Below are 5,513 nucleotides of genomic sequence, written 5' to 3'. Positions count from 1 at the left end.
GATACAAATGCTTCTTGATTTATGTGCCATGACTTTGCCAACTGTAAACTTAGAATATCATTAAGTCAAAGATATATTAGATACACCTGATCTGTGGAAGCTTGTAGCTTAGCTTGCCTTCGTTAAATGTTCTTAGGACACCTTGAACAAGCCTGCACTTGGGCAAAATCACCCAATACAAAACCTTTTTGTTAAAAATGATAATAATAATGAAGATGATATGATAGGTTGACAGAGATGGCTCAGTGGTTAGCAGTGTGTACTGTACTTGCAAAGAACTGGAGCTTAGGTGCAGCTCCCACATAGAGTGGCTCACTGTGTCTGTAATGCCAACTACAGGGAATCTAGGGCCTTTTTATGGTCGCTAATAGCATCTCTACTTGTGTGTGTGTGTGTGTGTGTGTGTGTGTGTGTGTGTGTGTGTGTGTGTATGCACATGAGCTCACATGGGCACACACACAAAACTACACATAATGAAAACCAAAATTGATCTTTAAAAATAGCAATAAAGGCCATCTTCTGTTGTCAGTTGGATGCAGAATGCCATAGAATGTGGCTGTTGCTTCCTTCCATGCTCTTGTACCTATGGCCAAGCATTGCTAGCAAGCTTCATGCCCTGCATCACTAACTCAGAAAAATAACCAAATTAAAAAACTACACTGCCATCTGCAAGACATGGATGGCACAACCGTGAACACACAACAGCTAGAGCTGCTTGCACAAGATGTTTATACAAAATAAGACACGGAAAGAGGAGGGAACTAGTAGGGAAGAGGAACAGGGTCTGTAGGTGTGGGGGACATGAGATGGTGATGGGTAGTTATGTTCACAGTATATTGTAGCCATGTATGAAAATTAAATGCATAAATATGTATAATTATAAAGGCTAAATGAATTCTGTTAAGTGGGTATCACTTCATACCAATATAAAGGAAAAATATTACAAATTGAACCATTATAAATGGAGCACTATTTCTCCTAATCTTGTACGTGCACATTTGTGCGTGTGTGTGTGTGTGTGTGCGTGTGTGTGTGTGTGTGTGTGTGTGTGTGTGATTTTAGAACATTCTCTTGCCTGGGAATGTAGTTCAGTCAGTAGAGTACTTTGTGAGAACACTTAAAGCCCTGAGTCAAATCCCTAGCACCGCACTGCCTAGCATGGTAGGGCACACTTGTAATTCCAGCACTTGGGAGGGGAGGTTAGGGAAGTAGATGTTCAAATTCATACGTGGCCACATCTGATTCTGGCCAGCTGGGTGATGCTGTTCGGGTGAGATTGCTAGGGTTGCAGATTAGTTACAGAATAAAAAGGCAAGGTCTTGGCACTCAACCAGACTTCAGAGAGAGCATAAGTGTTCACACACACTCATAAAAGCACAAAAAGTGACAGAGTTCCCAAGGTGGAAAGGGGACCTAGAGCTACTGTTTAGCTCCAGGTCGGATTTTTATATGATTGGAAATGTAATGAGTTCCCATTCTCTTTTGGAATTGGGTGATTTGGGCTATAGCAGGGGGTTGGACAATTCAGAAGAGGAAAGCTGATTGACTCCCACCACAGGCTCCACCTCCAGGAAAGCTGATTGACTCCCACCACAGGCTCCACCTCCAGGAAAGCTGATGACTCCCACCACAGGCTACAACTCCAGGAAAGCTGATTGATTCCCTCCATAGGCTACAACCCCAGGAAAGCTGATTGACTCCCACACCACAGGCTCCACCTCCAGGAAAGCTGATTTATTCCCACCAAAGGCTCCACTTCCAATTGAGGGAGATATTGAAGTCTTTTTCCAGAGAGGAAAAAAACCCACCAAGTCTTTGTCTTGGTAAAAGAATCAGGAGGTCCACTGTCTTAAATGTTTAAGTGAAAAGTACCTTGATCTACCCAGAGCCTTCTTTGCCATCTGTCTGCCCGTCTGTCTGCCTCTTAGACTATCGCCACAAATAAAAACTAAGACAACACCTATACAACTTATTTATCATGGAGAAGTCATGCTGGTACCTACATAGAGCCTGTACCTTTATATTCTAGTGTCTTTGGTACAGCAAGGTACTCTGCGTGCTCCTAGAGGAGAAAGATGAACACCAATCCCACCACAAAACTTTTAATCTACATTAGTGACCTAGCTGCAATGGTGACCCAAAGCTTGTAGGCTTAACCAGTCAATATCTGATTTGACTTAAGGACTACTCTATGAGATGAAACCCATACCCTACACTTTTGGGTGATCAAAACCTGATACTAGAGAGCCCCGGGACAAAGGGGAAAATAAAATCCCATTGTTCTAGAAAAAGAAGTAGCACCAAAATGGCTTTTCATGACCATTCTGTTATACTCATAGATCAGTGTCTTGCTCAGCCAACCAACAGAGAAGCTTCCTCCTACAGCAGATAGGAAGAAATACAGAGACCCACAGCCAGACATTGTGCAGAGAGTGAGAGACATCGTAACACTCAGCCTAAATGAGAAATCTCCATGCAATCCCTCATAACCCTGTGGAAAAAGGAAAACAGAAAAAGTATAAGAGCATGAGGGGATGAAGGACACCAAGAAGACAAGGTCCTCTAAGCCAGTTGAGCAAGGCTCACATGAACTCACAGAGACTGAGGCCGCATGCACCAGGCCTGCACAGATCTGCACCAGATCCTCTGCATACATAGTACGGCTTTCAGTTCAGTGTTTGTGTGGGATTCCCACTCTGCAAATGAGTGTGTCTTTGTTTCTTGTGCCTTTTCTTGGACTCTTTTCCTTTCATTTGTTTGCTTTGCCCAATTTCATTGTGTTAGTCTTTACACCATATTATATTAATTATATTATATTCCTCTAGAATTTGTTTTCTAATGAGAGAAAGGAAGAGAATAGATTCAGATGGGAGAGAAGTGGGGCGGGACCTTGAGGAGTAGAGGGAGGGAAACTGTAATTGGGATATAGTATGTGAGTGAAAAGAATCTATTTTTAATGAAAGGGGGGAAATCCTCAAAAACAAATAACTAAAATCAAAATAAGACTAACTCTCTTAATAATTTGGAAATATACGCCATGCTATTGGCTACAGTAATTCACTGTGATATACAATGGCGTTTTGAAGTTCTCCTCCTAAGTGAAACTTGGTGAAACTTGGTGGGTTTTCATCGGAATCCTTCTCTCTCTCTTTTTTTTTTTTTTTTTTGGTTTTTCGAGACAGGGTTTCTCTGTGGCTTTGGAGCCTGTCCTGGAACTAGCTCTGTTAGACCAGGCTGGTCTCGAACTCACAGAGATCCTCCTGCCTCTGCCTCCCGAGTGCTGGGATTAAAGGCGTGCGCCACCATCGCCCGGCTCATCGGAATCCTTCTGATGTTCCCACCCTCAGACTCTAGTAACTGTCATTGGCCTTCCTACCTATGAGTTCTCACTTTTATACATAATATAAAACATTATGTGTATCATAAATAGAGATGACTTCATTTAACATACTCAGGAAATTATCCACATTTAAAAAAGACAATCAAGCTAGTTCCAGGACAGGCTCCAAAGCCACAGAGAAACCCTGTCTCGAAAAACCAAAAAAAAAAAAAAAAAAAAAAGACAAGGAAGCAAGCAAACCTAAGAGGCCAGGGAGATGGCTCAGTCAGTAAACGTGAGAACCTGAGTTTGAGCTCTAGAACCCAAGTAAAGAAGTCAAGTAAACACCTGCTGAGCTACATCCCTAGCCTCCAAGACTTAGTATTTTTCAACAGCATTGGTCCTTGCCATCTCTAGCAGTCTCTTTAGGTAGAAGTCTAGCTCAGGCTCAGCAGAAATCTCTGACCCACAGCATCTAGAGCTTCTGTTGACAGATTTGGAGACAGGCAGCTAGACCCTCTGCAGGGCTGCAGGATCTCACGTGTGTGTCATGAGGAAGGTTCATGCTGCTGTTCTCTTCGTCCTTAGCGGTAACTTTTGGTTTGAATTCATGTGTCTAGTTACCCTGTGCAGCCTGGGCTTTCTTTCAGTGTAGTAAGAGAGAAAGAAGGAGAGAAAGAGCCATGCAGAATATAATGCCTGGGATTTTGTATGGCTCAATGTTTCACATGTGTAGGTCTTAGGCATGCCGTCACAGACGCTGTTGGTGCTTATGAGCAACTGCCATGCTCTGAATGGAAAACTATTTCGCTGTAGTCACCCACTGCCTCTGGCTCTTAAAATCTTTCTTCCCCTTCTTCCAGAGAGAGAGGGAAGTGGTTAGGAAGACCCAGTTCTGCCTGAGGAGCTATTGATACAGACAGCTGCTGGGAGAAGGGGAGTCAGTTCTTTGGGAATGTGGCCCCTGCGAGGTTGCCCTTAAACCTGTAGATGGCCATACATTTATGCACATACTGAGAGCGCTAAATAGACTCCGTGTGCGTGTGTGTGTGTGTGTGTGTGTGTGTGTGAGAGAGAGAGAGAGAGAGAGAGAGAGAGAGAGAAACATTCTTTGTAAAACTCTCCTACTGTGGCCCAGCTGTCAGATGAAAGGATCGGGCTTATTCTCGGTGTGGCCATGCCAAAGCATCTTATATTCACAATACCAGCCTTGACCTGGGAGGAAAACATGGATGTTTGGGTACTCAGAGCCACATTCTGCAGGCGTCTACCAATGACTCCAAAAAGGTGACCTTTGACCACTTCTGAGCCCTGTCTTCTTTGACCATCATCTGAGGCCCTGGCTGGAACAGAAAGAACCCTGAGCTAGTCAAACTTGGAAGCATGATTACCACATAATGAGCTAAATACAGCTGCCTTTCTGCTTCCCTGTGGTGTGTGTGTGTGTGTGTGTGTGTGTGTGTGTGTGTGTGTGTGTGTGGCGAGGGGAGATGCCCATGATCTCGTTTCCAGCTGTTTCTGCATTGCTATGCTGCCTATCACCTTTGGACCAGACGCGGTATGAATTATTCATTTGATTTGGGGCAGGTGCACCCATTTCCTCCCTGGACCCCTGGGGCAGGCATAGGAAATTAATTCACAATGTCTAGAGCTGAAGTCAGTTGCAATTTCCACACTGAGGTAAAAATAAACTGAAACTATCGGACTTGAGAAAGCTCAAAGGTGTTGAGAATAGCCATCAGCAATCCTTCATTGCCTCTGCAGAGACAGACCACGGACACCAATCTCCACATTTGTGCTATGTTAGCTGTCAGGACAGGTTCCTAGGTGAGTTTGCAAGGCTTCACAATGGTGACTGCGGAGTATCACAGAATCTAAACAATAACGGCAAACTCCCCGAAAGTTGGGGGTACACTTGTCAACTTCTGAGGTTCTCCCCAAGCATAGGCATCAGCTTTGTTATTGTTAATGGTGTGTTCAAGGCTGGAAGGGGTGCTCTGACCAGATGTCTGTGAACTTTGGGCGTCTCTTCACTGTTGGTGTTATAGGAACCTGAAGGTGCATCTTTTTTTTTTTGCTTTGTTCAAATACTTTTTTTTATTTTAAATTTATGTATTTATTTATTAAAGATTTCTGACTCTTTCCCGCCACCGCCTCCCATTTCTCTCCCCCTCCCTCGTCAGCCCAAAGAGCA

Source organism: Microtus ochrogaster, chromosome 6, assembly GCF_000317375.1.
Source record: "Microtus ochrogaster isolate Prairie Vole_2 chromosome 6, MicOch1.0, whole genome shotgun sequence".
In the NCBI taxonomy this organism is placed as follows: Eukaryota; Metazoa; Chordata; class Mammalia; order Rodentia; family Cricetidae; genus Microtus; species Microtus ochrogaster.
This window is presented reverse-complemented; position numbering follows the sequence as displayed.